This window comes from Arachis stenosperma, chromosome 2 (assembly GCF_014773155.1).
Source record: "Arachis stenosperma cultivar V10309 chromosome 2, arast.V10309.gnm1.PFL2, whole genome shotgun sequence".
NCBI lineage: Eukaryota > Viridiplantae > Streptophyta > Magnoliopsida > Fabales > Fabaceae > Arachis > Arachis stenosperma.
In genome coordinates this window covers 56,761,415-56,777,439 of record NC_080378.1, presented here as the reverse complement: position 1 = coordinate 56,777,439, position 16,025 = coordinate 56,761,415, and positions in this window count along the sequence as shown.

Sequence of the window (16,025 nt, the reverse complement as noted above, 5' to 3'; positions counted from 1 at the left end):
AATTACTTACTCATGTAAACCCTAGGAGCTAGTTTATTATAAATAGAACATTTAACTATTGTATTAGATGTCTTTTGACCACGTTTGATCTTTGGTCTCAGTTTTGTTTTATCTTTCATCTAAGGAGACTATTGATCACATTCAGGGGGCTGGCCATTCGGCCATGCCTGAACCTTTCACTTATATATTTTCAACAGTGGAGTTTCTGCACACCATAGATTAAGGGTGTGGAGCTCTGCTGTACCTCAAGTTTCAATACAATTACTATTACTTTCTATTCAATTCTCTTTTATTCTTATTCCATGATATATGTTGCACAACACTTTGATGAATGTGATGATCCGTGACACTCATCATCATTCTCACATATGAACACGCGTGATTGACAACCACTTCCGTTCTACCTTAGGCCGGGCGCATATCTCTTAGATTTCCCAATAGAATCTTCGTGGTATAAGCTAGAAAGATGGCGGCATTCATGAGGATCCGGAAAGTCTAAACCTTGTCTGTGGTATTTCGAGTAGGATTCTGGGATTGAATGACTGTGACGAGCTTCAAACTCGCGATTGTTGGGCGTGATGACAAGCGCAAAAGGATCAATGGATCCTATTCCAACATGATCGAGAACCAACAGCTGATAAGCCGTGCTGTGACAGAGCATAGGAACGTTTTCACTGAGAGGATGGGATGTAGCCACTGACAACGGTGATGCCCTACATACAGCTTGCCATGGAAAGGAGTAAGAAGGATTGGATGAATGTAATAAGAAAGTAGAGATTCAAGAGGAGCACAGCATCTCCATACACTTATCTAAAATTCCCACTATTAATTGACATAAGTATTTCTATCCCTTTTATTTTCTTTTTATTATTAATTTTGAAACCCATAAACATTTAATCTGCCTAACTGAGATTTACAAGGTGACCATAGCTTGCTTCATACCAACAATCTCTGTGGGATCGACCCTTACTCACGTAAGGTATTACTTGGATGACCTAGTACACTTGCTGGTTAAGTTGAACGGAGTTGTGAACCATGGTATTGGCATCATGTTTTTGGCGCCATTGCCAGAGAATGAAAAGCAATGAATTTTGCAAAATGGAATAACAAATGAATCACAATTTCGTCCACCAGCGTCCCTCCCTTCTACTGAGATCTCTGAGACCTTCCCAGATGAGCAACTCTTTGCCATTCAGGAAGCTCCATGGTTTGCAGATATTGCAAATTATAAAGCTGTGAGGTTCATACCCCAGGAGTACAGCAGAGTGCAAAGAAAGAAATTAATTTCAGATGCCAAGTACTACCTATGGGATGAGCCATATCTCTTTAAGAGATGTGTAGACGGAATAATCCGCAGATGTGTACCCAGAGAGGAAGCACAAAGAATCCTGTGGCATTTCCATGGATCACAATATGGAGGACACTTTGGAGGTGAGCGAATAGCAACCAAGGTCCTCCAATGCGGATTCTACTGGCCTACTCTCTATAGAGATGCCCGAGAGTTTGTGCGTAACTGTGACAGTTGCCAAAGAGCTGGTAACTTGCCTCATGGTTACGCCATGCCTCAGCAAGGGATCTTAGAGATTGAATTGTTTGATGTATGGGAAATTGACTTCATGGGCCCCTTCCCACCATCATACTCAAACACTTATATTCTAGTGGCAGTAGACTATGTATCTAAATGGGTGGAAGCAATTGCCACACCCAATAATGATACCAAGACCGTGCTGAAATTCCTACAGAAACACATCTTCAGCAGGTTTGGTGTTCCCAGAGTACTGATCAGTAATGGAGGCACCCATTTCTGCAATAAACAACTGTACTCTGCTATGGTTAGATATGGAATTAGCCACAAAGTAGCAACTCCGTATCACCCACAGACAAATGGGCAAGCTGAGGTCTCTAACAGAGAGCTCAAAAGAATCCTGGAATGGACTGTTATTGCCCGTAGAAAGGATTGGGCAAAGAGCTTGGATGATGCTCTGTGGGCATACAGAACAGCATACAAGACTCCTATAGGAACCTCTCCATACCAACTGGTGTTTGGGAAGGCCTGTCATCTGCCTATGGAACTGGAACATAAAGCCTACTGGACAACCAGATTCCTAAACATGGATGCTAAGTTAGCTGGTGAAAAAAGATTACTCCAGCTAAATGAGCTAGAGGAGTTCAGACTCAATGCCTTTGAAAATGCAAAAATTTATAAGGAAAAGGCAAAGAAGTGGCATGACAAGAAGTTGTCATCCAGAGTCTTTGAGCCAGGACAAAAGGTCCTGCTCTTCAACTCTAGGCTCAGATTGTTCCCAGGAAAACTTAAATCCCGCTAGAGGGGTCCGTATGTGATTACAGGAGTATCACCATATGGATATGTTGAGCTTCAGGATACTGATTCTGACAAGAAGTTCGTTGTCAATGGACAAAGGATCAAGCATTATCTTGAAAGCAATTTTGAGCAAGAATGCTCAAAACTGAGACTTGAGTGATTCTTAGTGAAGGTCTAGCTAAAGACAATAAAGAAGCGCTTGCTGGGAGGCAACCCAGTGATTAGAAGGGTATCTGTTCTGTTTAATCAAGGTTTGATACATTTTCTTAAAGGGCAATTATCAAAATTGAAGGAATTCACAGAGTTACAGAAGGATTCAGTGCAAAAAGCAGAGAAAAAGAGCTTGCTGGCGAAAAAACGCCAGTAAAGGGTACTCTGGACGTTAAACGCCAGAATGGGCACCATTCTGGGCGTTTAACGCCAGTAAATGTGCCATTTTGGGCGTTAAACGCCAGAATGGGCACCATTCTGGGCGTTTAACGCCAGGTGTGCAGCATCCTGGGCGTTTAGCAAAACGCCCAGTGATAAAGGGATTTCTGGCGTTTAACGCCAGCCAGGATACCTGGCTGGGCATTAAACGCCCAAATAGGCCAACAAATGGGCGTTAAACGCCAGAATGGATACCATTCTGGGCGTTTAATGCCAGAAAGGTAAGGGGAGGAGATTTTGTTCCCACTTTAAATTTTTCAAACTTTCTTGTTTTAATCCATATTTTTCTACATAAAAACATTACAAACTTTCATCATTCACCTTCCAATTTCAAAAATTAGAATCTTCTTCAAATCTATTTCAAATCCTTTCCTAGACTCTTTCAAAAACTCAATTATCTCCTCAAATTTTTTCCATATCTTCTCAAATCTCCCTCAAATTTTCGAAAATCTCTCCTCCTCTCCTATTTATACACGTTCGGCCACCCTCTTTCCCCACACCATTCGAATTTGCTCTCCTTCTCTCTCCCCTCTTTGCCTTCTTTTGCTTGAGGACAAGCAAACCTCTAAGTTTGGTGTGCTTTCCGTGATCACTAGGCCAAGATTTACCAAGATCATGGCTCCTAAAGGAAAACAAACCAATTCAAGAGGCAAGAAAGAGAATAATCCAAAGGATGTTTGGAGTCAAGAGAAGTTCTTAACCAAAGAACATGCAGACCATTACCACAAAATAATGGGTCTGAGGTCAGTAATCCCGGAAGTCAAATTCAATCTGAAAGAAGATGAATATCCAGAGATTCAAGAGCAAATTCGAAACAGAGGATGGGAAGTTCTAACCAACCCTGAGACAAAGGTTGGAAGGAACATGGTTCAGGAATTCTACTCAAATCTGTGGCTGACAGATAAGCAGAGAATGACTGGAACTACTTTCCATACTTACAGAACCATGGTCAGAGGGAGAATTATTTACTTCCATCTGGACAAAATAAAAGAGGTCTTCAAATTGCCTCAACTGCAAGATGATCCTGAATCCTTTAATAGGAGGATGGTGAGAGCAGATAAGGGGTTGGATCAAGTTCTAGAGGACATATGCCTCCCTGGAACTAAATGGATAACCAATTCAAAAGGTGTCCCAAACTAACTCAAGAGGGGAGACCTCAAACCAATTGCAAGAGGTTGGCTAGACTTTATTGGGCGTTCCATATTGCCCACTAGCAACCGTTCTGAGGTTACTATCAAGAGAGCAGTGATGATTCATTGCATTATGCTTGGAAAAGAAGTGGAGGTTCATCATCTGATTGCTTGTGAGATCTACACAATTGCAAATAAGAATTCCACTGAAGCCAAACTGGCTTACCCAAGCTTGATCTCCTTGCTCTGTAAAGAGGCTGGGGTAAAAATGGGAGTAGATGAATTCATACCCATTGAACATCCAATCACCAAGAAGTCAATGGAAGGACAAATGCAAGACAACTCTATCAAAAAGAGGGTGCAGGAGTTCTTCCCTGAATTTCCTGAAATTGACTACTAGGCCAGCCTAGAAGCATCTATCACCAAGTTGCAAGAAACTATGGAGCAACTTAAGGAAGAACAGCAGAATCAGAACAGCATGCTCTGCAAATTGCTGAAGGAACAAGAGAAGCAAGGGCGTGAACTTCAAGAGATGAAATGCCAAAAGCTCTCCCCTTAAGTGGAGGGAGCATCCACTTCTCAAAATCAAGGTTGTTGAGTCCTAACTCTGTGATAACCTCTATCATTAGGAGCCTATTTAAATTTTTTTGTTTTCTATTACTATTAGTCTTATCTTATATCTATTTTTGAGTCTTGTTCTTAATTCATGATTAATAAAATTTAAAGTTCATGTCTTAAAGCTATGAATCTCCTATGAATCCATCACCTCTCTTAAATAAAAAATGCTTTAATCACAAAAGAACAAGAAGTACAGGATTTCGAATTCATCTCTGAAACTAGTTGAATTAGTTTGATGTGGTGACAATACTTTTTGTTTTCTGAATGAATGCTTGAACAGTGCATATGTCTTTTGAATTTGTTGTTTTAAGAATGTTAAAATTGTTGGCTCTTGAAAGAATGATGGAAAGGGAGAACTGTTATTGAGGATCTGAAAAATCATCAAATTGATTCTTGATGCAAGAAAAAGCAAAAAAAAAAAAAACGAAAAAAAAGAAGAAGAAAAAGAAAGAAATAAAGTTGTGATCCAAGGCAAAAAGAGTGTGCTTAAGAACCCTGGACACCTCTAATTGGGGACTCTAGCAAAGCTGAGTCACAATCTGAAAAGGTTCACCCAAGTATGTGTCTGTGGCATGTATGTATCCGGTGGTAATACTGGAAGACAGAGTGCTTTGGGTCACAGCCAAGACTCATAAAAAAGCTATGTTCAAGAATCACCATACTTAACTAGGAGAATCAATAACATTATCTGAGTTCTGAGTTCCTATGGATGCCAATCATTCTAAACTTCAAAGGATAAAGCGAGATGCCAAAACTGTTCGGAAGCAAAAAGCTACTAGTCCCGCTCATCTAATTGGAGCTAAGTTTCTTTGATATTTTGGAGTCTATAGTATATTCTCTTCTTTTTATTCTATTTTGATTTTCAGCTGCTTGGGGACAAGCAACAATTTAAGTTTGGTGTTGTGATGAGCGGATAATTTATACGCTTTTTGGCATTGTTTTTAGTATGTTTTTAGTATGATTTAGTTAGTTTTTAGTATATTTTTATTAGTTTTTAATTAAAATTCACTTTTCTGGACTTTACTATGAGTTTGTGTGTTTTTCTGTGATTTCAGGTATTTTCTGGCTGAAATTGAGGGACCTGAGCAAAAATCTGATTCATAGACTGAAAAGGACTGCAGATGCTGTTGGATTCTGACCTCCCTGCACTCGAAGTAGATTTTCTGGAGCTACAGAAGCCCAATTGGCGCGCTCTCAACGGCGTTGGAAAGTAGACATCCTGGGCTTTCCAGCAATGTATAATAGTCTATACTTTGACCGAGATTTGATGGCCCAAACCGGCGTTGCAAATCAGCTTCAGAATTCCCAGCGTTTAACGCTGGAACTGGCATAAAAATTGGAGTTAAACGCCCAAACTGGCATAAAAGCTGGCGTTTAACTCCAGGAAGAGTCTCTACACGAAAATTCTTCAATGCTCAGCCCAAGCACACACCAAGTGGGCCCGGAAGTGGATTTTTCTGTCATTTACTCATTTCTGTAAACCCTAGATCACTAGTTCACTATTAATAGGATCTTTTGACATTGTATCTGTACCTCATGACACTTTACATGTTTTACATTGTACCTTCTACGGCATGAGTCTCTAAATCCCATGGTTGGGGGTGAGGAGCTCTGCTGTGTCTTGATGGATTAATGCAATTACTACTGTTTTTCATTCAATCATGCTTGCTTCCGTTCTAAGATATCACTTGTTCTTAAACCTGATGAATGTGATAATCCGTGACACTCATCATCATTCTCAACTATGAATGTGTGCCTGACAACCACCTCCGTTCTACCTTAGATTGAGTAGATATCTCTTGGATTCCTTAATCAGAATCTTCGTGGTATAAGCTAGATTTGATGGCGGTATTCAAGAGAATCCGGAAAGTCTAAACCTTGTCTGTGGTATTCTGAGTAGGATTCAAGGATTGAATGACTGTGACGAGCTTCAAACTCCTGAAGGCTGGGCGTTAGTGACAGACGCAAAAGAATCACTGGATTCTATTCCAACCCGATTGAGAACTGACAGATGATTAGCCGTGCTGTGACAGAGCGCGTTAAACATTTTCACTGAGAGGATGGGAGGTAGCCATTGTCAACGGTGAAACCCTACATACAGCTTGCCATGGAAGGAGTCTTGCATGTTTAAAGAAGAAGACAGTAGGAAAACAGAGGTTCAGAAGACAGAGCATCTCCAAAACCTCAACCTATTCTCCATTACTACAAATCGAGTACTTATTTCATGTTCTTTTGCTTTTCACAATCAATCCTGATAATTTTTGATATACTGACTAAGAGTTACAAGATAACCATAGCTTGCTTCAAGCCAACAATCTCCGTGGGATCGACCCTTACTCACGTAAGGTATTACTTGGACGACCCAGTGCACTTGCTGGTTAGTTGTGCGGGATTGCAAAAGTGTGATTGCAATTTCGTGCACCACCTGCGGTATATTGAGATTTAATCAAATACCAGCCCTGCAAGTCAAGAGTACTTGGTAAAGGGTATGCGGTACATAATCTGGGATTAAGTTCTGGGAAAGCATTATCTGACTTGGAGGGTCGGATTGTGTCGAGTGCGGGTCGAAACCGATAAATGAGCTCATTACTTGTAGTAGGACCAGACATGCATCATACCTGTTTGTGAATAACTGTGTGATTGCATATTGAGTGTGATTGTGTATCTATTTCTTGTTTCCTCTGCCATTTGTATATTGGCTTATATTGTTGTTATGTACATATTTGTCTGAACTTAATTATCATTATATGATCATGGATGTTATAAATAAACATAACTATAAATCCCGACCTTACTAAGAACTTCCCATTTACACCTCTTCAGATAGATACGGAAGTCCTGTTTTATGAGATTGATCATCCGTATGTTCACGAGGACCCAGTGCGTGGCGAGTATTACATCAATTGTGCAGTACCTCGTATCCGTAATTATATAGTACGTGGTAGACCTTTTCAGTACCAAATTAGTACACCATACTTTAAACTTGACGCACCCTACGATTTCCCTCTCTCTTGGATACATCCTGGCGGCTGTGGGATATCTCATCCTGAAGAGCAGATGCCACCTCCACTTGACACCCCTCTTCCACCTGAACCCCCTTTGCCTGATGATCCTATACTTACACAGACTATTCACGAGGCACCTCCTGCACCTTTTTTCCTTGATGAGTGCGATGTTCCTATGTTGCCACCTGAGCTTCATCCCATACCCGGGCCGATCGAGCCACTTGCTTTTGATGAGTAGTAGGGACATGAGTATGATCAGATTATAGAGGTACCACTCCCTTCTCCTGATTGTATCCAGTTTTCCAGTCATCCTTTCATAGTCTGGTGGCCAACAACAGTTCCTCAACTACCATCCAGGAATTGAGGAGGACGAAGAATAAGAAGATCTGGAGGAGAATCCCAACATCATAGTTATCTCTTTCTATAGAGATGAACCAAACGAAGCACCAGCAGGCGGGCATCACCACTTTCCCGGTGGTCTTCCGTAAGGTGATTTTGAATCAGGGTTGAAGAAACTTTTTGAGTCTTCCAGTCTAACTCCGATACCTTAGAGTGTCTCCCTCACTTTTGCTAGCATGTTTATAGGGAATAGGCATATCATAGAGTTAGGCTAGCCTGGGTGCCAATTTAGGGTCTTTTGGATAGGCCAGGCCCTGGGATGTCTTATGTACATATATGTATATATTATTTGAGTCACTAACTGAGGGGTGCTGTATTATAGTTTTGTACTAGTATAACTGAGCCACTTCTGTATCATGATGTAAATTATAGCATGCTGTATTGTGTACTGCTATCTTCTGTTTTATGTTTGTAAATGCTTATTACTCCCTATTATATTGGATGTTTGCAACTTTAAACTATTTTTGTTTAAAAAAAATTACTCGTAAATTTGCAAGGTGTTAACAGTGAACAGGCTTTGATGAAGGCCAAAAGTGGGTTAGGAATTTCACAAATAGAATTTCTTCGTTGCAAGCATAGTCCAAACCCAACAATTGACCATCAATCAAAGTTTAATTCAAAGAATAGTCACAATGAACATAAAATAACTGGGAGTTTTTAGTCCCGGGTCGTCTTCCCTAGGAGTTGCAATGAGATGCTCAATTCTTGGCTATGAGAGAATAGAGGTTGAGATTGCAAGATGTAAGAAATGTAAATAGCAAGAAATTAAAGAGGCAAACAATCATTAAATATTAAAACAATTAAACTCAAGGCAATTAATCAAGAGAAAGGAAAATTCAAATGCTAAGAACCTCTTGGCAAGGATTGAGAGTCAAGGTTACCCATCCTAGCCATTGCCCACAAACATATGATGAATATGAAGAGTTAATCCTACTTAGTCAACCCTAACATCGAGGATAAGTCAAATAGCCATAATTATTCTCAATCCACAAGTCTTAGTCGACTCCCTAATTAGCTTAGTGAAAGACTAGAGGTAGTGGAAACCAAATTAATTAACTACCCTAATATATCAATCAATAATAAACATCAATTACTCAAGGCCACCAAAGTCCTCAATTCCAAGGCAAGAGTGTGGAAAAACTAAGCAAAAACTAAGCCAAGCATTTTATCAAACACTTGGTGTGCATGAAAATAAAATCATATTAAATTGTAATAATAATAAATTCTAAAGCTATCAAAAGCAAGAAAATGGTAATAACAACTCGATTGAATAACAATAAACAAAGAAACATTAAATTGCATTAATTAAAACTCAAATTAACAAGTGTTCATTAACAATAAAATAACTAAATAAAATAAATAACAAGTAAAAGTAACAGAAGCAAGAAGCAAGAAGCTAGAAGAAGAAATAGTAAAAAAACTAAATCAATACAAGAATTAAAACATCAATCTAAGAGAAAACTAACTAAACCTATCCTAATTCTAGAGAGAAGAGAGGGCTTCTCTCACTAGAATAACCTAAAGCATGTTACTAAAACTAAACCTAATTGCCCTCCCCTTGCCTCCTCTTGAATTAGAGTTGAAATAGCTTCAGAAATGAGTTGGATTGGGTTTTGGAGGCCCAAAAATTGCTGCCAGCGAATTGCATTAATGAGGTCACGTGCTGGCACCTATGCATACGCACAGATGTGTGCGTATGCACAGATGTGTGCGTACGCACACTTGCTGATTTTTCCACTTGTGCGTACGCACGCATACTTGTGCGTGCGCACATTTGCTGAAAAGCTCCAAACTCTATTTCTTCATCATTTCTCCACTTTTGCATGCTTCTTTCCTCACTTCTTCAATCCATATTAGCGTTGTAAGCCTGAAATCACTCAACAAGCACATCAAGGCATCAAATGGAATTAAAGTGGATAAAAGTGAGCAAATAAGGGCGTAAAAAGCATGTTTTCACTTTTGAGTACAATTTATGGAGAGTTTACCAAACCAAGCTATTTCATTGAATAAGTGTAGGAAAAGTTGATAAAATCCACTCAATTAGAGCGAATAAATACCATGAATTGTGAATTTATCACATCCCCACACTTAAACAATAGCCTGTCCTCATGCTAAACTCAAAGAAGAAGCAAGAAAAAGGTGTTACATTTATTCAAAGCAAGAAAATTACCTATATACAATCTATCTAAATGAATGCAACTACTTAGTCAAAATAAATCAAACTCCAAGAATACATGTATGAACACAAGGGCTAAGGCAATAACTGTAAACACCGCAAAATTAGCAAATAATTAACTAAAAAATTAAACTTTAATAAGGAAAATTAAATATTTAAATCTAATATTAAAATAAGATAGAACTCTTCAAAATGAGAATTTTGACATCAATTTCAAAGAATTTGGCCCAAGATTGGGCCGAACGGACCGAATCGATTAAGCCGGGCCCAAATTGGGCCCAAGGCCCAATTAATCCCATTAAGCCTTAAAGGAGGACAGCCCCCTTCTCCCTTTAACTTCATTCACGCTGAAACATTTCAGCAACGGGGGAAGAGCTCTTTGCTTCACCAAAAGCCCTTGGCTTTGATAAAATCCATATAATTTCTTGCTCCGAGCTCCGATCGCCGCACCGTTTGCGGCCACGCGTCCACCGCGTCGAGCTCTACGATTCTATCGGATCAATTTTATAGGTAAGCTTAAATCTCACCTTAGTTTCTCTATCCCTTAATTATCAAAAATTATGGGTGCTCAAGTTGAAGAACTTGTTGATTTTGGTTCTCTAGTTTTGAATTAGCTTGCGGAATTCGTTGAACTTGACTCTCTTGATCTGTGGGTATGGTGAGGTCTCTAAACCTAACTTGTAACGACCCAATCTTTGGTACGTCATGATCATACTAGAAACTGAGCGCAACCAACATATCTACCTAATTATTATCTATTATTTATTATATGAGCCTGATTCGTTGTTAAAAGCGTAGTTATTTTACGAGGTACTTTTTTAAAAATGTTTGGATTAACAAACAGTATCATTCATAATCAATTCACAACTGATAATATATAAAATAGTTATAAACAACCACACATAAATACATCACAAGCAGTTGACAATATTCGGTGATCCAGCCTTTATTAGAGTATAGACTTTTAGTTAGAACACCCCTAGACATAGCTAGATAATAACTATATACATATATATACATACAACATCCCAGGTCCTGACCTGTTTAAGAAGTTCCTAAGCTGGCGCACAGGCTAGCCTACACTCTATATTCACCTAGTCACTCTAAACTACTAAAGCGAGGGAAAGTACGTTCTAGGTCTTCAAAACTCAAGTTAGGTTGAATGTCATCAAAAGGTGGAAGGTCATCTACTACTCCTCTGCACGATCATATGTCATCAAAGAGCATCTCTGAAGTACTTCATCGAGTGGCCACATAACAGCAACATCGTACGGAGGACTTAGGCTTAAGTTTGTAGATAAGCAGGGTGCAGACGTTGGCTAGCCTTACAGTATATACATATAAATAGGTAATGGAGTTCACTCTAGACTCAGAAGACTACCTAGAGCGGAATCCTCTTTGCAGAACAGTCATCAGCAAACTACGGAAGGGTACTCATGCTTCCATTTGAAGTGGGAAGGGACAGAGAAGGGGTAAGAACTTTGGAGTTCTTAGTAGGGCCGGGGTTATTAGTTACGTTCATTAATTCTGTGTTGTTTAGCAGATTAATAGCAGAATACAGAGAATCAGCAAACAGAAGAAACAGATAAATAGAGAAAATAGAGAAAACAAAAAGCAAAACACAAACAAAAGAATACAAGAAAACAAAACAGAGACACAGAGAATAGAATGAAAACAAAGAAGGCATACATTCAAACAACAATCATAACAGAGGAAATGCGCAACCAAATATGATGCATGTCTAGCCCTAGTGCAGGTAATGAGCTCATCTGTCGATTACATACTGATGAGCGGATATTTTATACGCTTTTTGGGGGTAATTTCATGTAGATTTTAGTATGTTTTAATTAGTTTTTAGTAGAATATTATTAGTTTTTAGGCAAAAATCATATTTCTGGACTTTACTATGAGTTTGTGTGTTTTTCTGTGATTTCAGGTATTTTCTGGCTGAAATTGAGGGAGCTGAGCAAAAATCTGAGTTAGGCTGAAAAAGGACAGCTGATGCTGTTGGATCCTGACCTCCCTACACTCGAAATGGATTTTCTGGAGCTACAGGAGTCCAATTGGCGCGCTCTCAACGGCGTTGGAAAGTAGACATCCAGGGCTTTCCAGCAATATATAATAGTCCATACTTTGCACGAGAATAGACGACGTAACGTGGCGTTGAACGCCAAGTACATGTTGCTGTCTGGAGTTAAACGCCAGAAAAACGTCATGATCCGGAGTTGAACGCCCAAAACACGTCATAACTTAGAGTTTAACTCCAAGAAAGGCCTCTACTCGTGGATAGCTTTAGTCTCAGCCCCAGCACACACCAAGTGGGCCCCAGAAGTGGATTTCTGCACCAATTATCTTAGTTTACTCATTTTCTGTAAACCTAGGTTACTAGTTTACTATTTAAACAACTTTTAGAGAATTATCTTGTACCTCATGACATTTTCAGATCTGAATTACATACTTTTTGACGGCATGAGTCTCTAAACTCCATTGTTGGGGGTGAGGAGCGCTGCAGCGTCTCGATGATTTAATACAATTCCTTTGTTTTCCATTCAAACACGCTTGTTCTTATCTAAGATGTTCATTTGCGCTTAATTATGGAGAAGGCGATGATCTGTGACACTCATCACCTTCCTCAATTCATGAACGTGTGCCTGACAACCACCTCCGTTCTACATCAGATTGAATGAGTATCTCTTAGATTCCTTAATCAGAATCTTCGTGGTATAAGCCGGATTGATGGCGGCATTCATGAGAATCCGGAAAGTCTAAACCTTGTCTGTGGTATTCCGAGTAGGATTCTGGGATTGAATGACTGTGACGAGCTTCAAACTCTTGAAGGCTGGGCATTAGTGACAGACGCAAAAGAATCAATGGATTCTATTCCAACCCGATTGAGAACCGACAGATGATTAGCCGTGCTGTGACAGAGCATAGGAACGTTTTCACTGAGAGGATGGGAAGTAGCCATTGACAACGGTGACACCCTACATAGAGCTTGCCATGGAAAGGACTTTTCGTGTATTGAAGGATTTTAAGGAAGAGTTGAAGTTCGAAGGACAAAGCATCTCCAAAACTCCAACATATTTCTCATTACTGCACAACAAGTAACGCTGTTATTCTCTTTTATTTTTATAATCAAATCTAGTAATTTCACTTATAACCCTATTGGCCTCCTGACTAAGATTAATAAAATAAACATTGATTGCTTCAAGCCAATAATCTCCGTGGGATCGACCCTTACTCACGTAAGGTATTACTTGGACGACCCAGTGCACTTGCTGGTTAGTTGTGCGAATCACAAATTCGTGCACCAAGTTTTTGGCGCCGTTGCCGGGGATTGTTGAGTTTGAACAATTGAAGGCTTATTTTATTTCTTAGATTAGGAATAATTTATTTTTGTTGATTATAGAGTCATTAAATTTTGATAGGATAGTTCTTTTCAAAAATTTCTTTTCAAAAATATTAATTTTCTTAATTAATTGTTAATTTCTCGTGAGTTTAGTGTCTTATTCTAAGTTTGGTGTTAATTGCATATTTTATATTTTCTTTAAAATTTTCGTGTTAGTGTTCTTGGTTCTTCCTTGATCTTCAAGTTGTTCTTGTTCATTTCTCTTGATTGATCTTTAATTTCTCTTGTTCTGTGTCTTTTCTTGTTTTTCTTATACTAATCCAAAGCATTAGTCTTCCCAAAAGAATATACCCATTCAGAACAATTGTTACTTTTTCTGCCCATTTGGGTAGAATATTGGTTTATATTCTTGATAAGGGAGCACCAATACTTTTGAAAATCTTTTTCAAAAATAATTTTTCTTTGATTTAATCTTGTGCCAAACTTTAAGTTTGGTGTTTTCTTGTTAATCTTTTCATAAATTTCGAAAATTTATTTTGATTTTCTAAAAATTTTAAGTTTGGTGTTCTTTCTTTTGTTCTTGGTGTTCTTGGGAATCTTCAAAGTGTTCTTGAGTTTTTCTTGTGTCTTGATCTTAAAATTTTTAAGTTTGGTGTTCCTTGGTGTTTTCCCTCCAAAAATTTTCGAAAATAAGGAACATTAGATCCAAAAATTTTAAGTCTTGTGTCTTTTATGTGTTTTTCTCTTTCATCAAAAAAATTCAAAATTCAAAAAAAATTTATTTTCTAACTAATTTTGAACTACATTTTTCGAAAATTTTATATAAAAAAATTCAACTTTTAATTTCAAAATATTTCCACTTTCTTTTATTTATTTCGTTTTTATTTTATTTTAAAAAAAATTAATTTTTATAAAATAAACAATATCAACATATATACCATCTCTTTTATTCCAACATGGAACTAAGTGGGAATGAACAGTCCAAGAGGACTCTGGGGTCATATGCTAACCCCACTACTGCTTCATATGGGAGTAGTATCTGTATACCCTCCATTGGAGTTAGTAGCTTTGAGTTGAATCCTCAGCTCATTATCATGGTGCAGCAAAACTGTCAGTATTCTGGTCTTCCACATGAAGAACCTACAGAGTTTCTGGCACAATTTTTGCAAATTGCTGACGCAGTACATGATAAGGAAGTGGATCAGGATGTCTACAGATTATTACTGTTTCCATTTGCTGTAAGAGATCAAGCTAAAAGGTGGTTAAATAACCAACCTAAGAACAGCATAAAAACATGGAAGCAGCTGTCAGAAAAATTCCTGAATCACTATTTCCCTCCAAAACGGATGACACAGCTAAGGCTAAGCATCCAAGGCTTCAAACAAGGGGATGATGAATCTCTTTATGATGCCTGGGAGAGATACAGAGAGATGCTAAGAAAATGCCCCTCTGAAATGTTTTCAGAATGGGTGCAATTAGACATCTTCTACTATGGGCTTACAGAAAAAGCTCAGATTTCTCTAGACCACTCAGCTGGTGGATCTATACATATGAGAAAAACAATTGAAGAAGCTCAAGAGCTTATTGATACAGTTGCCAGAAATCAGCATCTGTACCTAAGCAGTGAATCTTCCATGAAAGAAGAAGCTAAAACAGTAACTGCTGAACTCAGTCCGGTGGATCAGGCTAATGAATTCAATCAGCAATTAGACTTTCTAACTCAGCAGCTAGCCGAATTCAAGGAAATATTACAGGAAACAAGAATGGCTAACAGAAACATGGAAGTACAATTAAAGCAAACAGAAAAGCAACTGTCAAAACAAATAACAGAAGAATGCCAAGCAGTTCAATTAAGAAGTGGGAGAACATTAAATACCTCACTTCAAAGCAGCAGGAAACCAAGAAATGAACAGGTGGATACTCAAAATCCCTCTGAGGACAGTCAGAGCCCAGAGAGGAATAAAGCTGGCGCTGAACGCCCAGACCATGCTCATTCCTGGCGTTCAACGCCAGAAACAAGCATGAATCCGGCGTTGAACGCCCAAAGGGAGCATGGTTCTGGCGTTCAAACGCCAGTGACAAACAAGGAAGTGGCGTTTAACGCCACTCCAGCTCCCACCACTGGCATTCAATTGCCAGTGGGGAATCAGTCACATACAAGTGCTGATAACAACCCCTCTAAAAAGGCTTCCCAACCCACTTCTATAGGTAATAAACCTGCAGCAACTAAGGTTGAGGAATACAAAGCCAAAATGCCTTATCCTCAAAAACTCCGCCAAGCGGAACAGGATAAGCAATTTGCCCGCTTTGCAGACTATCTCAGGACTCTTGAAATAAAGATTCCGTTTGCAGAAGCACTTGAGCAAATACCCTCTTATGCTAAGTTCATGAAAGAGATCTTAAGCCATAAGAAGGATTGGAGGGAAACTGAAAAAGTTTACCTCACTGAAGAATGCAGTGCAGTCATTCTAAAAAGCTTACCTGAGAAGCTTAAAGATCCTGGGAGCTTTATGATACCATGCACATTAGAGGGCACTTGCACCAAGCAAGATTTATGTGATCTTGGGGCAAGTATCAACCTAATTCCTGCATCTAC